The sequence below is a fragment of the Grampus griseus genome (assembly GCF_964374135.1).
Source record: "Grampus griseus genome assembly, chromosome: 2".
Taxonomy (NCBI): domain Eukaryota; kingdom Metazoa; phylum Chordata; class Mammalia; order Artiodactyla; family Delphinidae; genus Grampus; species Grampus griseus.
In genome coordinates, this window is record NC_139018.1 from 33,870,542 (window position 1) to 33,884,698 (window position 14,157).

Below are 14,157 nucleotides of genomic sequence, written 5' to 3' on the forward strand. Positions count from 1 at the left end.
ACCTTACTGTCGTTCCCCTATGGTATCTACATTGTACCTACTGTCTAGCTCTCTAGTGAAAGAATAATGTAGTGTATTTAAATCTTTACATCTTGGCTGTGTGTTTTACATTTTAGCCACCCAAAACTCTCAACTCATACAACTCTGATGGTCAATTTCGGCAATAAGGGCCTGGAAGTGAGCATCTTGCCTCACTAGATAAAGAAAACATATAAGGCACAGTAGAAAGAGTCTTGGACAAGCTGTCAAAAGACTCAGGTTCCAGTTTAGGCTCTACCATGGTGTAATCTTAAGAAGTCAGTTAACATCCAGAGCCTTTATTTCCTCATCTGTAAAATGAAGAGCTCAAAATAGGTGATCTCTAAGGTCTCCTGCAGCTAAGTCACTGTGTGGCTTTCTCATTCACAGATCATTCCTCCAGAAGCAAGACCAGTGCCCATGATGATAAAAGAAAGATATAAAGTAGTAAATGATATTGCAAGTGGCTTAGTTTACATAATATGTCACAGGAAGTAGAAAAGATTAGATATCTTTCCATCTCTAGGAAGCTATCTTTGGGAATAAAGAAAAATTAATTTCAGTGATACATTAACTTTTAAAATTAGAGGGTTATCAAAATTAGGTTGAGAGTCTAAATTAAAATTATTTAATGCCACTTTAAAAGTAAAGTAATAACTTACTAAGAGTTGTGTATTTAATACCAATTCATTTCATGTGAGAACAGGCAGAGCAGGATCTATATAAGCCCTTTATTATCTGCACTTCTGTCAGATTCAATCTGAAAATTACAGAAAATTTGACTGCTGAGAAACTTTACCCTTATGATCTAACTGACTGCTCCTCACATTACCTTTTCTGAAAGTCTGTTTCTCTGGGTGAGAATCTAAGACAGAAATAGGGAAACAAACAGGATTAAGCTTCTAAAGGAATGAAACTTAATTTTCTAAAAAAGGAATCTGGGAAAAACCAACACCAGACCCATATTCTAGCTTGTAAATGCCACCTATCTTTGCAAAGTTTCAACATTTATCTTAAAAGCCATTTGGCCCAGTGAGTCTTCCCAAACAATCAAGAGAACTTTCACCTGAAAATTAAGATAAAGAATTTATATAGGTTTTTCTAATTGGGTCATATTCATTTTTACATTCAATTTAATATATATTTATTGATCATCTACTATACTTTTCCGGCTCTATGCTAGGAACCTGGGGATAAGAGGCACGGTCACCACACCCTGGGAGAGACAGACTAATTAACAGGCAATTCTATCAGTAGATACAATGAAAACTCAAAAATTCAAGTCTAAATCTGGTTATGGATCAGACAAAAAGACAGAAATCAATTCTATTTAACCTTCTAAGAGATAATAGATTAACATCTCTGGGTTTTAAAGTAAGAATTAAAAGCAACATATCCTTCTTTTCTTGATGATATGAACATAAAGCAGAATACTTCTTGAGAACACGGTTCTCCAGGGACAAAAAGCACTAAAGCGTGTGCATGTATTGTAATGTGAAACTTTAATTTATGCCTTATTATTATTATGCAGTACAGCTGACTTTGGTAAATGGGCCCCTATCGTTCCCATTTCATATAACTCAAGGCCACTGTTCACTAAGTCCAACATTCATTCAGTAGAAATTTAATGAGTACTCTCTGTGTCCCAACACTATGCTAGGCCCTGGGGAAATACAGATGGAGGGTGTAGTCGTGTCCCCATGGAGTATGCAATCTAATAGAAGAAACAGCTATACAAGCAAGTCACTGGAATAGTGTGTGAGCAGTGCTTTTAAGAGCACATAATCCTAGCAGAGATGAGGGAGTTAACAGACCTTCTTAGAGGAAGAAATCAATCAGGTGGGTTGGGGCGGGTGCCTGATCTATGTCTACAATCAACAGTCTGGATTTAACAGTTGGAGGAATACAAAATGAGTAAGACAAAATTCCTACCCTGATTTCAATGGTGGATGGGGAGAGAAACGAAAAAGACCTAATTAGAGGCAGATTGAGATAGGAGATAAGCACTTTTTTGTAAGCGGAAAGTGCTTTGGAAAAGCAGAGCAGGGATGACTGCTTTCTTTTCAACAAGGGCAATGAAGAAGGCTACATAAAGGAGGTGGTATTTGTGGCGGTTCACTGGCTTATACTCTAGAAGGTTCTATTTATACTGGGAGACATAAATTGCTTCAGTTCTGGCGAGGTGCTTTTAGATTTTCCCTTACTTACTTTAAAGTCTTTACAGAGAAACTGCAATAAGCAAATATATTTTCTGCATAAGGAATCCACCCAAACACCTTGACATTCTCATTCCACATACTTCACACATGGTATCTTTTACGTCTGGGAAAGTAGGCTAGGAAATGGTTCAAATACCCAAGGGCCTCAAAACATATACGTTGGAAAGCGTACCTAATTTCCAAAAAAGGTCAAACTGCAGAAGAACCCATTGTGATTGGAAAACAAGCTGTTCACTTCTGGGTATAGACAAATGGTGCAGTTTAGCATAAAGGAAGCAAAAAAGCTCCTCTGCTGTCAAGAGGGTCCTTGCACAGCCTCTGCTCCAGTCCAGCAGCGATCTCACACTGATCAGAGGTATCACAATGTAAAACCCATATGGGGGGTTGGGAGGTAGATACAGTTTTGTACAGTTGTTCAAAGGAGTAGAGTACTTCTGACTGATGCTTCTAATCTTTGCTTACAGGGATTTAGGACTAGAAGACTTGACAACAGAATAATCCATAAAGAAGAAAAGTAATTCTGCATCTTGAATGTGAGATGTTTTTTGGCATACACAAGAACTAAATGGCTCCCCCAGAAAAATAATATGCACAACAGAACCAAGAGAGTGAAAGTGATCAGAAAATTAGTCCATACAAACTAAGAGCTAAGTATGAATATTTAAAAACTGATAACAAGGGCTTCCCTGGTGGCGCAGTGGTTGAGAGTCCGCCTGCCGATGCAGAGGGCACGGGTTCGAGCCCCGGTCTGGGAAGATCCCACATGCCGCACAGCGGCTAGGCCCGTGAGCCATGGCCGCTGAGCCTGCGCGTCCGGAGCCTGAGCTCCGCAACAGGAGAGGCCACAACCGTGAGAGGCCCGCGTACCACAAAAAAAAAAAAAAAACTGATAACAAGAATGATGATTCTTTTTTGGTACTATGGGAAAAAAACATCATTAGCCCAAAGAAACTGCATGGCTATAACACAGATGTATATAATTCAATCTCCATTTCATTACAATTATTGCAGCCAAGTAATTCATGTCAGATCTAGCACCATGAGAAAACATCAGGTTGAGTAAGAGCTCCCTTCAACATAAATACTGATGGTCATTATGAGGATCAGGTATGGAGATGTCTTGCTTTTTGACTTCACAGGTATCATTTCAGTAACTCCTTAATAAACTCTGTTTTTACGTGATCCCTGTGGGACCTTGGTACCTTGTTATATTTAATATACTTCTAAATAACACCACGAGAATGGGCTTTGATGCAACTCCAGTTCTCGGAAAAGAGCCTACCGTCAAATTTCATAGCAGATTACATGATAGTTAAAGATCAACTGTCTGGGGAATAAAGACACAGACCTACTAGAGAATGGACTTGAGGATATGGGGAGGGGGGAGGGTAAGCTGTGACAAAGCGAGAGAGTGGCATGGACATTATACACTACCAAGCATGGAATAGATAGCTGGTGGGAAGCAGCCGCGTAGCACAGGGAGATCGGCTTGGTGGTTTGTGACCACCTAGAGGGGTGGGATAGGGAAGGTGGGAGGGAAGGAGACGCAAGAGGGAAGACATATGGGAACATATGTATATGTATAACTGATTCACTTTGTTATAAAGCAGAAACTAACACACCATTGTAAAGCAATTATACTCCAATAAAGATGTTAAAAAAAAAAAAAAAGATCAACTGTCTGATCACCCAAAAAGGGATTTACCTTTAAAAAATACATCTCTGAGATATCTAAATGATTACAATATCTCCAGAAATGAGGCACTCTGTCTTTCCCACTCATATCCAATCCTCTTGGCAATCGAATTGACCAAAGTCAAACTGCACCGATTAACCCTGCAAACCTGGATGTGTACACCGTAACAAAAGTGCTCTGCACTGCTCACATATAAGCTCAGTTTCCAGGCACTGGAATTGTATTCATGACGCCTCAGTTGTAAGGGTTATCAGAGTAAGTTCACATTTTGAGGAGCATAGGGCACTGAGAATTACACAGCCAGCTACTGACAAACGGCTACATGTGCTTTTTCCATTGCATCTTTTCTTCCAGCTCTCATGGAAACAAGCTCCGCCACAGCCCCTTGATGAGCCAGCAGAGCCCAGTCATCTGGCAACCATGACTGGTCTCTCTGGCATCTGAGAAGAACATCAGCTAAAGAAAACGAGAGGATTAAAAAAAGAAGTGAACACAGAAAATTCATTTTTCACCCCCTTAAATTCTGCAGTTCCACTTGCCTGACTCTAAATTAATTTTGTTTTGAATGCTGTATAAATGGATTCTAGAGCCCTATCCAATTTTCAGACCACTTTGTTATGTGCCTAGTATAGGGCTCAGTAAAGTTACTGCTGGCATGAGTGCACCATAAAGCTTGTGACTCGCTGATATAATATTTTAAATAAGGATACATTTCTCATCCAATATGACATTATGTGGGAAAACTTAGCTTTTGTCACCTGTTTTCTCGTGAGAGCTTGAGAAAGTTATATAATCTTTCAACTATATCTTTATGTCATTATGAGAATAAGAAAATCTGTCTTCTTTTTATTAACAACTGATTAGACCTATTCATTATTCAAAATGAACCAAAACAATCTGCAAATTCAGTGACATCAAGGAGGTAGTTCACTGTTTTACTTTAGGAAAAACTCATATATGGCCTCGAAGAACAGAGGTGTCATAATGAAATACCTAAGTGCGAAATCACACCATCTTGTATATAAAAGTCTTTTTTGTCTAGCTAGAAGCTTGAAACTACCAGAACTCTCATTAATCTACCACCCTCTGAATAACAAAGGTACCAACATAACTGCTCCTCCGTTAGGAGTACATAGGCTTGAGGTCAAAGTGTATGAAACTGCTTACTCAGTGTTACCCAGCAGCTCCATGGTAGGAATGGAAAAATAAGGCTGGATCTGCACTGCTGGATGGGATTATGAGTTTACATTCCCTCCTTCCTTTTAAGGACATTTCCAAAATGATGGCTCCAATCTTTATATGTGCTTATCACACAATGTGCTACCACTATAAAATTAAATTTCTTTTTAAAAAATGGGGAAAGAGTTCTACCCCCCAAACATCTATTTGCCAGATGATTTAAACAGCACATCATAGGTCTCTGACCTATAGACCACTAATCACAAGAGCCTAGGGAGCTAATGCATCATGTTGGAATATTAGCTCCTACAGAAACATAGTCAAATCAGAGCAGAGCCAACCAGGCTTTTATCCTTCTAAGGGAAACAGATGAAATTCCACACAGTTTCCTGTGCATGTAGGTCTTTTCAATAACAGTCTGAAATGCAACCATGAATTGATATCATCTCACGTTTAAAAAGACTAATAAATTCACGACATTTCCATGGTTAATCTTATTTTTGGGAACAGGCAAAGCCAGAACGTGATATAAAATATAAAGGGACTTGCAGTGAAAAAGAGAGTCTCTTTCTTTTCCTGTGTCCCAAGCATCAATTCCCTCTCTAAAAACAATCTCATAAAGATAAGCTATGCACTTGTGTGTAACTTATACAAATGGTAGCACATTAGACTTACTGTTCTCACTTTGCTTTATTTACTTAACAATATATCTTGGATTTTGTTCTGTTACCACTGTAGAACTTCCTCATTCTTTTAAAAACTTGCATAGCATATTCTATGGTATACCATATTATATTTAATCAGTCCCCAATTGATGGACATTTAAGTTGTTTCCAAACCTCTGGTATTACAAATGATGATGCAATAATTACACTTACGTCAGTCATTTTGCTCAAATGAAAGTACAAATGCAAGAAAATTCTTAAGAGTGGAATTACTTAGTCAAAGGATACATGCATTTAAGATTTTTTTTTATAGATTGTCCATTACAGAAGTTGTTTATCATTCCACCAGAAGTATGAGACCAACTGCTTTCTCAAACCCTTGACAATCCAGTTTTGATCAAACTTCTTTACCTTTTTCTTTATCTCCATGGCATGTGGGATCTTCCTGGACCAGGAATCGAACCTGTGTCCTCTGCACTGGCAAGTGGATTCTTAACCACTGCACCACCAGGGAAGTCCAACATCATAGTCTTTAAATTATAGTTCAGTATTTTTATTAAAAAGATGGGCTAGCTCCATCTTAATACTCTTCTTCCTCAGCATTTGTCATTATGCATTCTTATCTTTATACGCTTTTCAGTTGAGTCACTTGGGTTTTCCAGATATACAATTATATCAGCTAGGAAGTATGGTTAACACTCCTCCTTTCCGATTTTTTTTTTAACTTCTAATTGTTTTCTTGTAAGACTACTTTGGCCAGTATCTCTATAACAATATTAAGGAATAACGGGAATAGAGGTATTCATTGTCTTAATAACATTATGGAAATGCTTTTGGTGTTTCCCTATTAAGCAAGATGTTGGCCTCTCAAATGAGATATATACATACATATATGAAAAACGTGTCTTTACATGAAAGACAATATAGTATAGTAGTTAAAAGCACAAACTCTGCAACTAAATTCTTCTACATATAAACTATGTGGTCCTGAGTAAATAAGTTACTTAACTTCTTTGTGCCTTTGAAGATAATATTATTGTTTCATAGGGATTTTGGAAGAATTACTTGTCAGAAGTCATAAAGTGCTAGAATGTAGTAAGCATTCATATTACAGATGCTTGTGAGGACTACCAATCCAGGGACATTACCAAAACAGAAACTTCTTCATATCAAATTTTAATCTGCAGGTTTCCAGGCCATATACATGGTTTAAATTTCTAGCCCTAAACCTACATTAGCCAGGTTTTGGTTAGAAATTCTCACAAGGGCAGATATCTTTGTTGCCCAGTGTCTAAAATTCTGTGCCTGGCACAGAATAGGCACTCAAATATTTGTTGAATGAAGAACGAATGAATGACTGGATATTCCCCCACCCCCACCCCCACCCCCAGTGCCTTTTGTTTTTTCTTGATCCATCCAGAGCCATGGCTGAGAAGGACAGGTCTCCTGCTTTAGGATGAGTGTTTTTTCTAGTTTACCCATTGACAGTATCACCCTTAGAAAGTCTGAGCTATAAGAACCATTTAACCTCTTATCCTGTTTGAGCCCCAGCTTTGTGTTCTATCCCCCCAACTCTGAGTGAGTCATGTGTCCACTAGAACCAAGGCTCTAGTTCACTAAGGACTGGTAGATGCTCTCAGGAGAAAATCCTTGCAAGTTTTTTCCTTTGGAAAAGTTTTCTTTTTTCAGTCGTTTCTGGCCTACAGTTATTTCTCTTACTTTATCTCCAGCTGAACTGTGCTTTAAGAAGATAGATTTTATATTTTAACCAGAATTTTTAGATGTAAAGTATTCATCTTCTATTATATTGCTAGAAGTAGAACTCTCTATAACCACTTATTTAAAGTGGTATAATATAAAAATTGATGTGGAAAAATGGGTTATAAGAAAGTCAGTGTCCCTGAGTTCACGACATTATCTTTTACCCCATGGAAGTTATAGCTTTCTTTTGTGTGTTCCAAATTAGAATACTTTCTATTATTATCTCATAGATGAATAACACTAGCTGTAACTTACTGAGTACTGCTGTGCACCAGGCATTTCAAATATATTATTCTAATCATTACACTAACTTTGTAACTATGCCTTATTAGCCTTATTTTAAAAGTAAAGAAACTAAAAGTCAGAGCATTTATGAAACTTTCCCAATGATTCAAGGTAGTAAGAAGTTGTAGTAGATACGTATTATGGCACCTGCCTACCCACATGCTTCTAAAAGACATTATTTCACCCTGTTGAGGGGTAACAGTCAAAGTTTATGCCATATGACTCTACCCACATGTCCCAGCCAAGTGGATGAAAGGTCCTAACTTGACCTAGGATCCACAATCCATCAGTTGGTCAGTGCCCTCTTACCAATCTAAAAACGGATTAGGTCCAATCAGATTCTCCCTCTTCTATATGAACTTTGCCAGTAGTAGGTTACCCCGAATGCTCAAACTTTCCCTTTAAAAGTAAGTGTTAGGAAAAACAAAAAGTCAAGAAGTTCTAAATGGTCAGATTCTTGAGAACAAGTGACAAAGGGCTACATTTTTCAGCCCTCTGCCCCATTTATCTTTGTAAATACAGTGTTTCTTATTTAAATAAGAATTACAGCCTAACTGGAAGTGCTGTAGGTAAGGAACTATACAATAACTTCTCCTATAAGATTATTCTACTTCTTTATTAAATTTCAAATATTTATGAGACCAGAGGAAACAGGGAAAAGAGCCACTATTTGTTTAAAATTTCCCTGCTTGGAACTGCTTAACTTTAAAGCACTTGTACAGTATTGACAAAGTGCCTTATTGTACTAGAAGAAGCTAAAGCCACTTGTATCACTGCAAAAAAATATATTTATTCCCTTGTATTATTACTAATTAATTCATTCCTTTATTCCATAAATACATATGTGTTGAGCACCTACTGTGCTCTCGGAATTGTACTGGGTGTAAGGGGTATACTGGTGAACCAAACAAACTTGGTTCTTGCCTTCAAAGACATCACGTGAATAATTGGACAAATAATTACTTAATTATAGTAGCAAAAAGTACTACAAAAGGGAAATAAGATATCTAATAGAAAGACTAGAGAATGAGGAACTAACATAAAAAAATTAATAGTACAAATAAATTTTAGTCATTATGGGTACAAAGTTGTACATAAAACATTAGCAAAAAGAATCCAGCGGTACCTTGAAAGAATAATCACTATGACCAAATGGAGTTCATACTAGGAATGTAAGGATAGTTCAATATTAAGAAATCTATTAATATAATTTACCATATTAGAACATCAACAGAAAAATTACATAATCATGTCTTTACACGATGAGGCATTTTATAAAATTCACCATTCTTAATTAAATAAGATTTTGTATTTTTATTGACTGCTTACTACAGTCCAAGCACTTTTCTAAGCACTTTATGAGTTCTCACTCACCTAATCCTTCCCAAAACCCCATGAGGCAATAATATTATGGTCAGATCATACAAGGACTAATAGGTCTTGCTAAAGATTTTGGATGGTATCCTATAAACAATGGGAAATCACTGAAAGGGTTAAACAGAAGTATGGTGTGGTCAGAGTTGCATTTTGAAAAGATCACTCTGTATAATACGAAGGTGCAGGAGCAGATATAGGGCAACCAATCAGAAAGCTATTAGAGTAGGTCCAGTGATTAACAGAAACATTAGAGTGCCAAGTTAAGAAACTGGGAAATTATTAAGAAATTAAACTTGGGGAGAGCTACAAAGAGTTACTGAATAGAGAGATGATACATATAAGAGGTATTTTAGGTGAATTGGAAGGGGGAAGGGAATTATAGTTAGAGAGACCAGTTAGAAAACTATTGTGATAGATAAGGCATGAGGTTGTAAGAGGCTGAACTAAGGTGCCAGCAGAGGAAATGGAAAGGAAGGCAGAGAAACAAGAGGCTCTGAGGATCATGAAAAAATCCAGAGCTCGACAGACACCTGGCACCATGGTAATGGACAGGTCTCTTGCCTTCATGTACTGTGAGCTCCTTTATGTCCAAGCATGTCTTACTTTTCTTTTTATTTCAGCAATCAGCACAAATTTTGCACATGGTAGGTCACAACAAATCAAATATTGACAAGACAGTGACAGAGACAGATATTTAGGGAATTACATTCAGTCTATTGCTCTTCTTTTCAGGGGGGGAGTACTTTCTTTTAAATGTTCTCATTGGGAACTGTCACAGATTATAAGAGACTAAGGAGATGTGGCAACTAAATGCAGTGTGGGATCCTGGATTGTATCCTGAAGCAGAAAAAGTATATTAGTAGGGAAAACTGGAGAAATTTCAATAATGTCTGTAGATTAGCAAATAGTATTTTATCAATGTCAATTTCCTGATTTTGATAACTGTACTATACTTAAGTTAGACGCTAACATTAGGGGAAGCTGGGTGAAGGATAGTGAGAACTCCATAGTGTTTTGTAACTTCATAAGTCTAAGTCATTTTTTCTAAGTTAAAAAATTAATAAATACCCTTGTTAATGGCAAATCTTTATTTTTTAAAAGTATAGAACTGATTTTGAAAACAAAAAAGACAAGAAAAATTAGTGCAGAACAAAGGCTGGTGAAAAGGTCAGTAATCTATCTGGGTAATAAATTTCTTGGTAGGCGAGGGGTTGATTAAAAAAACATGGTGTGACTTTAAGTAAATATGAGACTGTTTTCTTTTATAGTTCATAAATGGCTTCTAAAGGCAATTCAAAAGGACGAAGTCTAAAAATATTTTTTGCAATGACAGCATTGTTGAATTAGTGTAAAGAGTGGCTACGTTGAAGAACGGCATTCATTTAAACAGTGTACCTTAAGGTATATTTATTCCAAAAAAGTTACTCTTCGTTACCTTATGGTCACACCTCAAGGTGCTGAAGCAGTTTCTGTGCACTTAGTAAGTGAAAGAAAAGTTAATTGAATGCAGTAATTTATCATGTCTCCCGCTTTCTAACACAAGAGGCTGAGTGATTTTCTAATCTCTTCTATTATGGAAGTTCTCGTTTTACCTTTTTGAGGTTATGAGAAAATTTATTACTCTTTAGTAGAAACTTGCTATTCTTTGGGGGGAAAAGGAAAGTACAAAGAGAAACAGAGTGAGCGAGACAGTGGTATACAGGAGGCGTGTGGTCAGCAAGGTCAGCTCTCCTGGGTCATCCCTCAGTTGGTCTCACAGTGTATTCTATCAAGGTCAACACTGAGCATCCCCTGGACATATTCACCAATATGTTGGTCATGACATATGCAACATTTTATGGATAATTTACTGGGATGACCAAAAAGTTTGTTAGGGTTTTTCTGCAAGCATTTACGGAAAAACCCGAAAGAACTTTCTGGCCAACCCAATATAACTAGGGACCTTAACCATGAGTTAATAAGCTCAAAATTTCATTCATTAGAATTTCTGTTGGAAGGCCTTTCAGCCACGTGACCAAAATATGAAATAATATGTAAAATTATATAAATATCTAAACAATTACCCAAATAGGCACTATGCCCAAGTCTACAACAAAACAGAAGCATTTTATTTCTTTATTTCCCTAAAGGAGTAAGATGGTATAGGATATAGGCCCAAGCTTTAAAATCAATGTCCTAATTTCTCTTCCCCTTTGCCACTTAATTTGCCTATATTTTGCCTGTCTTGCTTATAAAACAGATGTAATAACATTGTTACCTTCCAGGGGACTTATGTAAATTAATGAATATGGCTGTAAAACATTTTGCAAACATGAAGTGTTACGTAAATACTTACTAATTCCTTGAATGTGCTCATTATATTGCCTGCTTTGAACCTTAATATTTGCTTATAACTCTACACTCCAAATTTCCCCAAGGAAGAAATTCCAACTTTACTTGCCTGTGGCTTTATAGACATCTCTTTATATAAGCAAAGTCCAATTCCTTAGGATGCAGAACCAGGAACAAACACAACTAACGAAAAGCCAAGCAGTATTCACAGATGCTCTAAGCCTGTGAATGTACAAAATGCACCTCAGTAATAGCTAAGCACATTCACTCAACGTTTCCAGTTGGGGATTGTAAGAGAAATATAATGATTTAGGGAGTTAGATAGTAAAAATTAAAAGTTCACAATATAATCTCATGACTCTCAAATTCTCTGCTTAAACAGAAGACCATATTCTCTCACTATTCAAAGGTCAGAATCCTATGAAGGCTAAAAGAAAATTTTATATCTGAACAAGATTTGAATCATTTAGCCTCTGTTGCTCTAGTTTTACATATGTTCTCAATGAATCCCTTCAAATTACTGCCACTCATGCTCTACTTAGCCAGTCCGAAACTATTACTCACTTGAAAACACAGTACCATACTAAAAATTACTAAGATGATTAAATGAGATAGTACATGAGATATAAGTACAGTATCTGTTCTGTATGCACTCAATAAATATGCACTCAATAAATAGTATGCACTCAATAAATAGTACTTACAAAAATGATTTGTAATTAATTCTGACAAATCAATTGATGTCCAATAAAATTGATTTTATGGATGACTTAGGGAAATACCAATATTTCTACTTGTACTGTACATTAAACACATGACAATGAAACACAAGTTAATAAATATTTAGCCCATATTTTGATAAGTAACTCATCACAATGAGAGTAACAAGATTAAGAAAACAAATACTCTTGAAGTAACAATTTTAACATGTTGATATATTATGAAATAGAACACAGAAACCATCATATATAACTGCACAAATTTAATGACAAAAGGCTATGTATATCCCTCACAAGCTTAATTGAAAGAGTGACTATCATACTAAGCTGGTAGATAAGAAAAGTACTGTCATTCAACTGTGTGACACTCAGATTGCACAGCTGAAGGATTATTATGCAAGTCAGTATGCAATCTACATAACTGGATCAGCATAAAACAAATGGTCTTCCAATATTGTAACTTGGAACAATTTCTATTATGTAACAGAGAAACAGTCCAACTCTACTTTAATAAATTCAGATATAAAACAAAAAAATATATAAAGAACATGTCATTCAATGAGGCTGAAGGGTCTGCCATAACTCAGAACTAACAAGGATCACGAATATTTAGGACAAAATAGTAAAACAAGCATGGATGCTGCAATTCCTAGGACATCAGTGAGTCCACAGAGAAGAAAAACTATATATATACCGAATGTGGAAAAACTCTCACCAAAAGATCGAGAGTTCTTTCATACCAGAACATTCTTACTGGAGAGAAACTCTATGTACTGAATGTTGGCAGGTCTACAGAGAGAAGTCAGAACTGACTTATTCATCAGAAGGTTCATACTGCAGATGAACCTCATGGATGTACTATCTGTGGGAAATCTTTTGCTGGGAAATCACATCTTCAATTGCATCATTTAATTCATACAGGTGAAAACAGATGTAATAACTATGTATGAACTGATTGTGGGAAGCTCAACCTCAAAATGCTCATCCTTAAAATAAAGCCTGTCAATACAGCGACTGTGCTTAAGGGCTCCATCCAGCTACCCTGATGACCAGATATGAGTTCTAATATGCATCAGAGCAGCCATACAGGAGAAAAAAAAAATCACTTTTTTTGGAAAGTGATCAAGTCTTCTCACAGCAGTCAGATCTAATAATAAAATTGAGGCTCTAGGCTGCAAAGAGCCTTATGAATATGTTACATGTGAGAAAGCCTTGAACAAAAAGCTGCTTGCACTGTTTGAGTGAGAACTCATTCCCAAGAGAACCTCGAATGATGCCTGGCTGAAGGAACCTTTCCTAATGGGCACCTGTCTCACTAACACACCTTTCTGCTCACAGTATTAGGAAGAGCTTTCCCACAGAATGCACTAAAATTTCCATTTCTTTAAGTATTATTGAAGTTATTGACAAATTGTAGTTCTTCATCTATGAAGCCGTTTTCAAAACTATTTTTCTTAGGAGTTTTCTTTAATTGATTTGTAGAATTCTGAATATATTATGGATACTAGTCACTCACTTGTTATGCACGGCAAAAATTGTATTCCAGCTTTTGTTATAGTACCATTTACAATAGGGACAATGTTGATTAAGTTACAAACAATGGTTTGCCTCCAAGAAAGCTAAAAGTAGCTAATGCAAATTCTGGTGAGAATTAATAAAATCAGTAAACCAGCTGAATATATTTTAAACATAAATATGCTATTCTACCCAGTAGAATCTATAAATATTTTCAGGCAAAAATTAGACAGCATAGGTCAAAATCTAATGACAGCGTAGAGAACTTTAAGACAGTCAACCTTAAAAGCATGTCTTTGTAATTCAGGGAAAATATTGCCTGATCATATAAGGTAAGTAGTCTTTATGTCAGGGGTTTATTAAATTTGTAAGGAAGAAAATGATGATGACAT

The 14,157-nt window shown here is 36.4% G+C and overlaps 1 protein-coding gene across 2 annotated transcripts in view; it reads right to left on the bottom strand.

Annotated features, from left to right (window-relative positions):
• The window catches only part of RAD51B (RAD51 paralog B), a gene marked incomplete at its 3' end in the record, with an annotated part of 683,831 nt that overhangs the window by 421,480 nt on the left and 248,194 nt on the right, over positions 1-14,157 (bottom strand). The gene's annotated exons all lie outside the window — the stretch shown is intronic.